Below are 14272 nucleotides of genomic sequence, written 5' to 3' on the forward strand. Positions count from 1 at the left end.
CAGCTACTGGACCCCAGTGGAAACCATGAGACACCACGTAATGATGAGGCCTGGGCTGCGACCCCTTGTGGCTTTGATGTTATCTGATACACTGAAGCATAAAATTGGCACGTACAGTAGCATTTTGTTATAAAGTAGAAATGGGATATGTGGAGTATGTCTGGGTTGTTCTGGAAGATACTAGTAAAGTGCACTTCCCGGTGGGAAGACTCCTTTGGAACTTTGTCAACTGCTTTGCTTCTTGTCCCTCAACTCACCCCTCTAAGTTTATGGAGAGTCCCGATGATCAGGGAAGGGTGGAGGGAATTGTGTGGGCCTGGTTTGATGATGCACCTGCAGAGGATGAGAGTGTACGCAGGCAGTGGATGGCTGCTGCATCTCAGCCTCACTCTGGTTGTCCCACAGAGATCCATGGAGGAAAGTATTCCAGTGGAAGAGTCTCAGGCACTCCATCTGGTTGTCCCTCACGAGGAAGGGCAGATGAACTGACACATGAGCGAGGACTAATGGTTGGGTGGCTGCTTGAGGAAAAGAACTAGATCAGAAGATTGGGACAAAGGGGTCTGTAGGGAAGTGGGGAGACCTGGACCTCCCAGATAGGTAAAGAGCGTGAAGGTATTTCTATCCTGCATGAATTCCTGTCTGAGAACATCTGTTGCCAAGGAAACTCTTATAAATCAGAGGGATGTAAACCCCTAGACACTTGGGGGCTTGCTTGGTGGGTCCATGTACAAAGTGGGCATGGCAGCAGAGATGGAGGCTTCATATGGCCCCAGCATCACCGACTTCCCCTCATCGATGCTGGCCTGGCTGGGCAATGGTGAGCATCGAGCTTGTCAAGATCAGAAGCCAACTCTAAACTTGGGATAGGGCACCATTCCAGGGGAAGCCAGCTGGCTCTCTGTAAAATGTTGATCACTGCATGCCTCCCTGCACTGATAGGGTAACCCTTTCTTCTAAGAGGGATTGGCACAAATTTCAAGTCCATACACATTTGCCTTCCCTGCCCAAACTGCTCTCTGTTAGCACCAACATTCTTGGTTCAAAATTACATCATGCTTTACACATTCCATGATTTCCAAAGCACCATCTCCTTTGACCGAGGAACTCATTTTATAGCAAAGAAAGTGTATTCATAGACTCATATCCATGACCTTCACTGTTCTGACCAGTTTCTCTGTTAGGCAGAAGCAACTGGTTTGGTAGAATGATGGAATTGGTTATTAAAGTCTCATTTATGGCACCATGATGGCACCAGGTGGTAGCCACAGCCTGGGTTGTTTGTGTATTTTCCTACAGGATGTGAGAAATACTGTAAACCAGTAGCTAAATCATATAACGAGAATGCATCAGTCCAGGTGAAGATGGAAACAGACTCTCACACAATTATACCTAATGACCCATTTGGGGAACTTTTGCTTCCTATCCTGATAATCTTCAACTTGGTGGGCTTATAGGTACACTACCCAAGGAGAAATCCTTCCACCAAGTGTAGTCGTGGTTCTAATGATTTGTAAGCTGAGATGTTCTATAGCCTTTTGGGACTCTTTATGTTGATAAACCAACAAGAAGACAAGGGATACATCCTATATAATAAAAGCCTAATATGCTAAGTGTCCGTTTGTCTATTCAACCAATCAAAGTATAATATGCTAATGATATGCTAAAGCTGCTCAATCACTCACTATGACGTGCACTAACCACCAGAGGGCAGACCCTCCAACCAGTAGGTTACCTTGCTGCTGGGGTCTGGCCAATTGGGACTGAGCAAGATGGGCCAGACACGCCCTGGAGCCCTCCTGCATCTCTCCTGGGCCCTGATTGTGCATTGGTGGGGTCCCTTGGCCTGGTCTGCGCCCTCTTGAAATCTGGGCTGAGGGACTCTCCCCAACCCTGAGTGCATGAATTTTGTGTACCGAGCCTCTAGTATACTTATAAGAATGATTGACCTAGACCCCATAAGAAAAGGGGTTGCTGCTATACCATAAGGGCATATTTAAAATACAGGGGATTTACTGAGGTGCCTCCTAGAACTTCATTGCCCAATATTCTTGGTCAGTGGAAAACTTTGGCAACCTAATAAGGCAAGATCTCTCAAGGCTCAGTTCCCACTGAAATGACAGTTTAGTCAGGATCCCATCTTCCCAAGGTGCTGAGAGAATATAAGGGGAAGGGAAAAAAGCATGGAAGAAGGTGGCTATGACTACCAACTTAGACCTTAGTGTGAGGTAGGGAATGAGGTATATGTAAGTTAATGATTTGCTTTTCTTTTTTACCTCTTTCCCAATCCCAGATACCTTAACATGAATGATGCTGGCTATGGCTAACATTTTAAGTACCAGATGAAAGTGAATTCATACCACTATGCAATGATAAGGCATGGGGTTGGAGATTAAAATCTTTCCAACAATAGGACAACCATGAAAGTGATAGTTTAAGTTTTACTAAATGCCTATCATGTACCAAAGACACATCTCTGTGCTACAGATGTAAAGATTAAAGAAAATAGTTGATCACCTAGTTCCACAACCCCAACTTTGGAAAATACAAAAAAAGGTAAAATCCTATATAATAAAAGCCTAGGTGGCGTTGCGCAACACCCTCACACGATGACATCACAAGATGGCTGCCACAAGATGGTTGCCACAAGATGGTCACCACAAGATGGCCAGCAGGGGAGGGCAGTTGGGGGCAATCAGGCCAGCAGGGGAGCAGTTAGGCATCAATCAGGCCTGCAGGGGAACGGTTAGGGGGCGATCAGGCTGACAGACAGAAGCAGTTAGGGGCAATCAGGCAGGCAGACAGGCGAGTGGTTAGGAGCCAGCAGTCCTGGATTGTGAGAGGGATATCTGCAGTTGGACATCCCCCAAGGGGTCCCAAATTGGAGAGGGTGCAGGCTGGGCTGAGAGACACCCCCCGCCCCCAGTGCATGAATTTCATGCACCAGGCCTCTAATTTACTAATAATCTTATAACTTTAACACAAAACTTAGTATTTTAGTGTATTACTTCTTTTTCCTAAAAATTTTTAACATTTAGTTTGTGTCACAAGGACAGACTATACACTTTTTCTCCACTGTGTTGGACATCTGCCTTCTATCCCTCCTGACCTGTCTATGCCCTTTCCCCCAGGTCTGCCTCTTGAAAGGCTAGTCTGTGTGCATGCCATCAAAAGGCTTGCTTGTCCTCCAGCTCACACTGGCATTAGCCAATGGAGGACCCTGGGACGTCATTGGGGAGATAAAGGGGAATGCTATTAGAATCTTTATTATCCCGGACCCCTCCCTATGGGGTGGCTTCAGGATGGCTGTGTCGCTGCTTGGCTTAAAGAAGTCACAGCTCTTATCAAGGTGGAGTGTTCCTGTGACCATCTTTCCAAAGTTCTGGTTATTGCCTTTCTCTCACCTCTTTAGGCTTACAGCTACCAGGGTTCTTCCTTACTAAGACTGTCATAAGCTGTCCTACACCCTGCCCAGGCCTTTGTAAACAGTCTCTTTCCTGAACCTGCCTCAGATTATTCTAATTTGAATTTATCATCTGTTTCCTTTGGGAACCTGGACTGATAGGCCTACTAACACCATATACAGCATGGGTGAATATATCGTAATTAAACCGATTTTCTTCTTGTTATTAATATTACTTATAAGTTTTTATTATTTTAAATTATGCTGCAGAGATCCTCTTGTTCATGAATCCCGCTCCTTCTATTTCTCTTCTCACCTGAACATCTAAAACTATTTTTAGCTTAGATTCTAAATGCAGCTTAGTGTTGTCTGAAATCTTTGCAAGTGTCTTAGTGCAAAGTATGAACATATTTTGTAAAAGTATGACACCAATTCATACCACTCGATGCAGTAGGTAAGTGGGATAATTTCTCTACACTTTCACTGGGATTGGATACTCTTATTTCAAAATAATTGTGCCAATTCTATGGTTTTAAAATTCAGACTTTAATGTTAAACTATAGCATTCTCTTAACCACTAGTGAGTGTATATCTTTTCCCACATTTTAAATCAGATATATATTCCTCATAGATGAATTTTCTGTGAGTGGCTTTGCCCATTTATTGCTCTAAGTCCTAGTATTCTTTTATATTGATTGATATGAGCCATTTATAGAAAAGTTAACACTTTGTTACCAGTAATATTTGCTGCAACTATTATTTCAAGTCTGATTTTGGCTTTTATGTGTCTGTATGTTGGGATTTAAACAATTATATTTAAGTCATTGAATCTGTCAATCTCCTGTGTGTTTTTTTCTCTTGCTCTGAGCTGGGGAAGTTCTTACTCCTCAAGAGACTGAATTCTTATTCACTTCTCTGTTTTTCTCTAGTTTTTCTAAGATTTGATATTTTTTATATTTAATTCTTTAACCCATCTGGAATTGATTTGTGCATGATGGGAAGTACAGGCCTAAAATTGATTTTTTTCTCCTAAATTGCTACCCAGATGTCCCAGCACCATTTGTTAAATCATCCTTCCTTTTCTCGTTGATGTGTGATGTCTCCTTTATCCCATATTAAATTCGCATACATCCTGGAATATATTTCTGGGTTATCTATTTTGTTCCATTGATCTGTCTGTCTATTCCTGTGCTAACATCACACTAACCAAAAGGGACTTCTGTAGATATTTTTGGAATAAGAAGAGATGCAAGGAAGAGGTAGCCTGCCTGACTCGTTGAGGCCAATTGTAAAATTGTGATGTAACAATGAGAAAATTACACCCTCTAATTTTTTCTCCTTGTTCTCTTTTCTTTCAAGGAAATATCTCATTTAAAAAATGAAAATATTAGTTAAAAGTTTATTAAAAGCTAAAATGAATAAAAAGTTATTTTAAAAAGAATAAAAATCATCATTTACCTTTTTTAAATGAGCATACGGATCCTGGCCCAAATAAGTTACTAGTATCAGGGTCCATGAATTCTGACCGAAATTTAAGTACATCATCTTATTTTATCCTTGGGTAAATTTGTGGGACACATATTGTTATCCCTATTTGTCATGTTTCCAGAATTTCTTGGGCCTCAGCAACCCAACCAGGATTCAAAACAGATCCCGAATAACAGAAAACAATATTTCTCTGGCCTCATCCTCTATTGCAATGTAGAAGAACACACAGTGCTTTTTACGTTCTTTACAAATAAGCCATTGGAACCCAGAGTGAATATGATGTGGTCTCTAATTAGCTTCTCATTACTAGGTGACATCTTATAATTTCACCCCCTGTTCTTCTCCAGCAATCTGTAATCATGCTCTACAAAGATACCATCAATACTGCTGAAACTTGCCAATATCCAAACCAAGGCTGCTGCTGATTAATGTTGAGGCACATGGAGCTAAGACTGGGGGAGTGGAGATGAGGGACCTGCAGTGGAAAGAGGATAACTAGATTGCATCCCTCAGGATACCCAAGGAGTAATACAAAGCATAGGTTCTGATGCTAGCAGAGTCAACAAGACAATTATGGAGTTGTATAACTATAACCTAAAGGTGTTGATTACCAGGTCCTGCGAACCTGGAGGAAGTCACCAAGGGCTAGATGGCCAGCCCCCTTTGTATCTCTGTTCTACTTAATCTTTTCCTCAATGACTTGGATGATGACAAAAAGATGCATTCATCCTGTGTGACATTAACATGAGAAGCATAACAAATATATTGGTGATATACTAGGAACCCAAATCAGTCTCAGCAGATTGGTCATTGGACCCATATCACTGACTTGGAATATTATAGGCTACTCAAGTACTGGATTAGGGTGGCTGTCCAGATAAATGTTTGAGAAAAGAGAGGTGCTATTGAATATGACTTCAACATGGCCACACAAATCCTAGCTCTTCTATTTTCCAGTTTCATTAGTTTCCCCAATTATTTTCTCCCACGTGTGATCCCCTCCCCTGTGAATATGATGAGCTATCACACTATGTGAAGTTAAAAGACAAAAAAGAATTTTGCAGGTGTAATTAAGGTTATTAATCCATTGACTGAGATAGGGAGATTGTTCATGGTGGGCTAACATAATCATATGAGTCTTTTAAGAGAGAGAGTTTTCCCTGGCTGGTGACATAAGAGGAAATCAGAGAGATTAGAAATGTGAGAAGGACTAGATGCAATGTGGCTGGTTTGGAGATGGAGGGGCTATGTGAGAAGGAATATGAGCAGTTTCTGGAGCAAAAAATGACCCTGGCAGCAAAGAAATGGGGATCTCAGTCTTACAACCACAAGGAACTGAATTCTTCCAATAATCTAGGTGAGCTCGGAAGTGGATTATTCCCCAGAGCCTCTAGATAAGAACTCAGCCTAGCTGGCACCAGGATTTCAGCCTTGCAATATCCTGAGCAGAGCCCAGCTAAGCATACACAGATTAATCACAGAACTGTGAGTTAATGAATGGGTATTCTTATAAGTTGCTAAGTTCTTGGCAATTTGTTTTAGAAATCATAGAAAATGAATACACTTCAGTTAATGTGCCTTGATATCATGGTGGTGGTAATAATAACAATAATTTATTTCAAGCTTCCTATATGCTGAGTACTTTATAGGATTTCTCTCAATTAATCCTCATCTCAACTCTATGACCTAGGTTACAGATTGCTCAAAGTGACCTACTAAGTAGTAAAGCCAGGATTTGAACTCAGCAGAATCTTTCCATTCAATTATAAAATGACTCTACTCCCCATACTTTCATGCACTGCTTCATCAACATCCCCCTGGCATGCAATCACTGTGCAGAGCTTTCAAATACAGATGTCGAACTCCACATGTCACATTGCAGTTCCCCTTTCACCAAGGGGCACCCCAGGGCTTTAAGATGTTCATCTTTAGTTCCAGCTTGCCTGTATTCTCCTCAAGGCTTCTCTGGCAACTCAAACCCTTGGTCCCTCTACTTCTTCCCCATTTCCTCAGTGCAAATTCTTAGCACCATTTATTTAGTATTTAGTGCCATGCAGCATTTTGACAAGTGCCCTATATTTTGTTTCTTGTATTTCCACCTCCATCTACACTAATAAAAGAGAAAGATCCAAATTGACCGTACGTTCGTGACACCCACCAGCCAATCAGGAGTGAGTATGCAAATTACCCCAACAAATATGGCAGGTTAATTTGCATACACAGGCGCCTAGCATTCAGCACTGTCCCAGTCGCTTCGGGTCTCTGGGCAGCATGGGAAGGTGGAAAGGCAGCTCCGGCCTGAGCGAAGGCAGTGCCGGCAGCCAGGGGAAGGAAGGCCCATTCTTGCACGAATCTTTGTGTGTCGGGCCTCTAATTAGAATGTAAGTCCAATGAGGGAAGGAACTTTTCTGTTTTGGTCACTGTTACGTCCCAAGCATCTAGAACAGCTGCTCATTCAGTGGAGAGGTGCTCTACACATTTTTGTTGAAAGAATGAATAAACAAATGACTTAGGCACTCTGTGCCTCTCTCATTCAAATTATGTTGATCTGATCCATTTTAGATCAATTTCTTCCAAAGTTCTGCATGACCTTCTACTTTCTACTACGCGTAAGCTTTGTGGAGGTCATGCAGAAGGTGCCATGTTGGAGTGTTCCCTTTAACCCGTGGCTATTAATGCTCTAAGTGTGCAAGGGAAATATCATTTATTGCTTAACCACTTGGTTCCTGACCTTTATTAGGTATTTTATATACGTGCATTATTTCATTCCACCTTTCTGCTACTGTCTGAGGCATAGTTCCCATTTAACCAATGAAAAGATTGAAGATCAGAGAAGCCATCCCAAGGTCACATATTACCTAGAGGCCATGATTGCCACTCAGAAACCAAAGGCCATGTCTTTCCACTAGACCAGGACCACTAGAATGTGAGCTTCATGAAAACAGGCTCCTGGCTATTGTTTATTCCTGTTTCTTTAGTCCTTCCCACATATTTGAGCATCAGTGCACATCTGCTGAATAAATGAGTGAATCAAAGAAGAAATGAATGAGTCATGCCTCTACTCTAGCTCTGCCTCAGAGGGAAAGACCTTCATCTTTCACCCAAGTACCTTTGACTTTGATTTGGATTCTCCTACACAAGTTTTCATGCACTTTTACCTGAATCTTGGTTTAATAGGGGTTTTATTAGCGTCTCCAAATTAAAAGTGTACTTAGCAAGTGGTTTTTTCATCCTCCCACCAATGTAGACATTCCTTTTTAATAGCATCCTGGACAGATTGTTGGCCAGTCTCCGCTTAATCCCCTCCAGGAACGGAAGACGGAAAACGGGAGGCAGCCTGTTTCATTTGGAAGCGGTTCTCATGTTTAGAAACATTTTCAATGGATTGAACTGGATTCTGCTGTGTCGGCGAGGCTTCTTCACGTTGCAAGAAACAGAGAGCACAGCTAAAGCTGTATTTTTAAATAATGAGAATGGATCAACTCAGCACATGAGAAGTTCAGTATTAGGGTGAGTTCCAGGTGCTGTTTGGTCAAAGATCTGAAGTGTCCTCAGGGTTCTGCCCCATTTCTTGAAAATTCTCTGTGCCCTGACATCCTCCAGGTGTCAGCATTCTCCTTAAGCTGCTTTTCTGTTATAATAATTAAAAATGGAAAGAGCAGCCCAGCCAGTGTGGGTCAGTGGTTGAATGTTGAATGTGAAATTTAAAAAAATATTTAAAAATAATGGCAAGAGCAGTTCTAGGGCCTTCTATCCCCACACCACCATTGCATGGAGGAAGAGAGAAAAATCTTTTATCCCAGCCAATCAAGCAACAGTCAGGAGGCTTACTCAGACCAGACAGGATTAAACCTGACATTCCGTTGGGTCAGGATGATGAAATACAATGACTGACTGAGTCTAAGTCAAGTGCTCCAAGGCTGGTATGATGTGGGAATGATGTGGTAATGAACACTGTTGACTGCCCTATGATCCTTCCTCTCTTCCAACAGAACCCAGATTTTATCTGTGTGTCTCCTTATCACCCATGCAGTCCATGTGACTCGGGGGAGCCACTCTAGCCCTGAGTAAATTCCATGCTTAACTCCTGATTAGCCTAATACAATCAGTGTGTGGAACTCCCCTGGTGACTGTTACTGGCTGGCCATCACCTAAGTTGAAGCAATCAGATAGAGAGGAAAGATTATATTCTATGCTTGGAGAAGAGCTTTTTCTCCTTCCTTGGCGGAGACGAATAGTAAAGTATAGAGTCCTGATTGCCACGAGCCGCTGCTTGTGACAATAATGCTGGTCAGACTTAGAATGAAGCTACTGCTCCTGGCAGCAGAATGGGATGGAAAGGACCCAGTCATCCATGATATCTTTGAGCTTCTAACAGTTCTATGCCTGGACCCTTCTACCCACAGCTCTCAATGTCCTGCTCTGTGAGATGACAACATCCCATTGTTTAATCCTCTTTGAGCTGGGACTTCTATTTGTTAAAGCCAAAATTATCCTTACTGAAATGGATAATTTTATGGATGTTGGAGAGGTTATCTATCAACAGACAGGTGCAACTTCATGGGACTCCTCTGTCATCTGTCCATTGGTTCAATTTGTACCACTCAAGTTTGAAAAATGGATGCCCACTGACATGGTGCAATGGTACTTGAAGTCAGCTAACATGCCAATGTTAGAATTCAGGCTATTATATCTGTATGATTTCACTAGCATCCTTCAGGCTATTATTCCTAGGCCATTTGATCATTCTCCGTATGACATGGCATCCAAACTTTTCACAATGTTGGTAATACAACAAGGCTTACAGGATTAAACCATATTCCAAATGTGGTCTGGTCTCCCCAGGTACAATGAGAATGTTAGGTTCCATATGTGTATTCAGCTTTATATGATGGAAGAAAATGCGGTAGTGTGATTGTAATGGATTCAAATCCAGGACCTACCCACTCTAAGCAAATCTCTTTTAAAAAATATTTTAAAATTGATTTCAGAGAGGAAGGGAGAGGGAGAGAGAGAGAATCATCAATGTTGAGAAAGAATAATTGATCAGCTGCCTCCTGCACGCCCCCCACTGGGGATTGGGCCCACAACCTGGGCATGTGCCCTGACTGAGACTTGAACCATGACCTCCTGGTTCATAGGTTGACGTCCAACCACTGAGCCATGCCAGCCAGGCTCTAAGGACATCTCTTAACCAGACTGATCCTCAGCTTTCTTTGGGATAAAATGGAGAAAATACTCCCTGTTTACTTCAAAGCGTTGCTATGCAAATCATATGAAATAATGGATGTAAAAGTTCTTTGTAAATTGTAAAATGATGGGAGTGCAACAAATGATGATTAATGCATCTCAAGATGGTGTCAGCTTCCTTCGACAGTTGTATCACACGGTTTAATTATACCCTGCCTTGTTTCAGAGAGAATTTCAGGCGTTTTACAAGAGAATGTAAAAAAGACAAGAGAGCATAAATTAGAAACAATTTTTTTTTTTAAAAAAGGAAAAGAACAGTGCAGCCAGGAGACAGTCAAAGTAGGCTCTCAAGTAAACATTTTTCAATGAATGTTAGAGTTGATCAAAAATTATCCTCTGAGCTTTCAAGAAGCCAATGTGGTTACAGAAATCATGTCTGTTACACAGTTCTCGAGTCTCATGAAATAAAAATAAATGTGAGCTCTCTGTGGCAGCTTCCCTGGGTTTCCTAGCTGGGGAGACATGTTATCATCATGTTTACATTAATATCTCAGGACATCCACTTTAATTACATTAGCATGCTGTGGACCTTATGTCTATGAGATGTGGTTCTGCAGGCCCAGACCCACCCTATGAAAGTCTTCACTGGGTGCCTCCTGGACTGGCTTCCAGGCCACCTCCACAGGTCAAAGGGCCATGGACAGTTTCCACCAGGAGCGTGTTCTTGAGGGTGTCCCCATTCTCAGCCCTGAGGCCCCAAGTGCCTGGTGGTTCAGAGGAAAGAAAATGTTCCCTTCCCACTCAGTTCAAGGCCCACTCTCTGCATCCTTACTTTCCTGCCCAGACCTGCTCTTCTCATCAGCTTGGTGGTCGAATTGTCACCTGCCCATCCAGAGAGGTGCGACTTTACCTCTGGCCCTAAGAGGACGTCATCAACATGCAGCATTTCCACCTCAGGACAGTTTCCCATTTTAAAGATTGGGGAACCAAGGCTCAGAGAGGCTTAACTTGACCAAGGCCATTAGTGCTCAGTCTCAAATAATGCCCCCCCTTCCCTGTATTCAGGGGAACTTTGCTTTCCCAAGCTGGTTATATGGTGCCTTCCGTCTGTGAGGAAGAACAGACCTGCTCCTTCAACACTCAGACTTGAAAGCATGAATACATAGATATTCTGAGTTGTATTCAGATGGTCAAAATGCATAAATCTATCAACATGGATGTGACGATTACTAAATTATTTTATAGAGATTTCACTTAATTTTCTAAGATATGCCTCAAATAAATGTGCACATAAGGAAGCTGGATCAGAGTGGATAGCAACCCTTCCAGGTTGAGAGAACTGGTGGGCAGCAGCCTGAGGTGAGGACTCAGAGTCGTCTCACTGTAAATCCTATCACTTGACCCAGCATTACTGCAGCTGTGTAGGACCGCATGGCTCAAGGAATAGATGCATTAATTCAACAAACATCCATTGACCTCCGACTTTGTGCTAAGCCTTGCAGTTGGCCCTTCAGCTCTACTACTTATCTTTCATTAATGAATTCATCAATTTTTCCAATAAATCTTAATCCTCTATTTCAAACACAGCAGAGCGTCTTCCCTGGATTTCTCCTTCAAGGATATTGCCTGAGACTTGGTACCAAAATGACAGATGCCCTGTTAATGCAGCTCCATTAAACAGAGGGAACACTGTGTCTCCTCTCATCCCCATGGGGTGCCATCCACTTTATGTATTATTCCACATTTAATTAGCCTAGAGAATTCCCTCCAGAGCCTCGTGTAACTGCGGCCAGCCCTGGGATTTATCGTGGTTTGTTTCATCTTGGGTGGTAGTGTCCCCTGCACTTAGGTGCCTCTGTCTCTGGTTTCCCTACGAGGTAAAGCAGTGACATGTGCCAGTGTCCTGCCTGGGCTCACAGTGGCCCTCACTGGAGTCGGGCTCTGATAAGCTCACAGGCAGGATACTGCCTTCGTTTCAGGGCCACGGGGTGAGTCAGAGAGAAAGGACTGGTCCATGAAGCCCAGAGGGTAGATGCACAAGGTTGTGAATGTTAGAGGTGTGCAGCAGAGAGCATGGAAATCTGTGTGTTAGCTGGAAGTGAATGCAAATCAGCCCTCATTTGTATTCATCTGCTGCTCAAGCAAGCAGGTCGGAGAGGCTGCAGGGTGCAGCACACTCCAGTCAGGGGAGAAAAAGCCTGGATTCTTGTCTTGGCCATGACACTAACTTATAAGTGAACTTGGACATGTGATTTGCTGACTGAGTCTCAGTGTCTCTCTCCATAAGGTGGGTTTAATCATGTTCTATGGGTCAAACAGGCCCATTCTTGAACCCCAGCTCCACCACTTGCCAGCTGTGGAGCACTGAGCATGTTCCTTATGCCTCTGAGCCTTGGTTTCCTCATCCGAACAATGGGAATAAGGCCAACACCTAACTCAAAGGGCCATGTGGGGATTCAGTGAAGTAGAGCTGCAAAGTATTTAGCAGAGACCTGGCCCGTGGTAAGCCCTGAAACAAGGTTATTGGTTTTCGTCAATATTATTCTCTCCCAGGGTTGTTCAAATCAGCCAAGGAGACTTCATGCACATTCCCATTCGACGCAACCCCATGAAGTAACTGGAATTATATCTGAACAATAAAAATTACAGCATAGACTTAATGGATCATTGAAATCGAGCTATACTCAGCAAAATATCCCAAGAGAATGGGAACAGCTATCCCTGGACTCACAGGATTTCAGAGATGACCTGACCCCACTCTCTTGTGTGTAGGTGGGAATACAGAGGACTAATGAAACCGAACTCCTTGACAATGGCCAGAGTTCATTACAGGCAGATGGGGACGGAAACCAGAACTCCTGACTCAGAACACGGTCATTCTTCCATCTGCAGCATCTCCCAGGGGAGAGAGCCAGAGTTAGATTGAACGAACTGCCCGAGCTCATGTGTGCACGGAGCAGCCAGCCTAGGACTCATATTTATAAATCTCACGTTCATGGCATGCTCTGTATGTGCCAAGCACTCTTCTTAGTGCTTTCTGTGTGTCAAACCATGTAATCCACCCTACCACCTTAGCAACGACTAAAAGGCCCCCATTTCTCAGCTGTGGGGATGGAGGCACAGAGGGATCTAGTCACGGTGCACAGGAAGCACTGTATTAGAACACAGAGGTCTGGCTTCTGCACCTCCACCCTTCCCAACTACATTCTTTTGAGTCTCTCAACCCGGCCCTATTATTTCCCCCCTTGGGCACCGTAGCTAACCAGCTCTGGCCCACACAAGGATCTGCATCAGGACCTGCAGTTCAAGTGTCGCCGTATCTGAAGACTAGGCCTACGGTCGCCTCCTGGACCGCAGATCTGCCTTCCACTGGGGTGGAGACTGCCTTGCCCTCCACCCCCGCATCCTGGAACAACCATCCTGGAACAGACTGGCATTGGTATCACCGCAGCAAAGCACAGGCTCACTGGCCGATGCGGACCCAGGCTTTCATGTGACCCACCTGCCGACCGACTCCCCAGCACCCTGTGAGCATCTGTTGGCAGAGCTGCCTCCTTAGTGCGGATGGAGCATTCTCAGACCATTCGGAGCAATGGAGAGGCCCTCGTAGGAAACTCGGGGCCTCTCGGTCATCTGGACCTAAGGGACGCTTGAGAAATTAACTGTGCTATTAAAAGAGATGTATGTTCATTTATTCTGCAACCAGTTACATGCAAGAACATTTAATGAGAACTTACGATGCTTCTGCAGGCACAGTATCAAGTAAATTACTTAACTCATTTCATCTCTGCAACAGGACAGGATAGGCTGTATCATTCAGATTTTATACACAAGGCGACTGAGCCCCGAGAAGGGAGATCACTTGTCCAAGGTCATGAAACTATGTTGCAACGAAGCCAGTATCAGAATCAAGATTTGTGAGAACAAAGGCCACCCCTTCCCGCCGTGAAACACGGCAACGCCTGAAACACAGACGGAGAAGCATTATGGGAAACACGATAGATGGAGGGATGCTTATGTGCTTTTGTGGGTTCTCGGGCAGGGAATGAACCAAATCAGCAGTGTGTTGTGCCTTTAAGAGAGAAGGTTTCGTGGCAGAAGCTGATGTCCAAATGGAAGGTACAGCCCTAATGAGCTTATGGGCTCTCCAGGTGAGCTTGGCCAAGTTAATTTTCTTTCTAGTCTAGAGAG

Source organism: Cnephaeus nilssonii, assembly GCF_951640355.1.
Source record: "Cnephaeus nilssonii genome assembly, chromosome: 6".
Classification (NCBI taxonomy): domain Eukaryota; kingdom Metazoa; phylum Chordata; class Mammalia; order Chiroptera; family Vespertilionidae; genus Cnephaeus; species Cnephaeus nilssonii.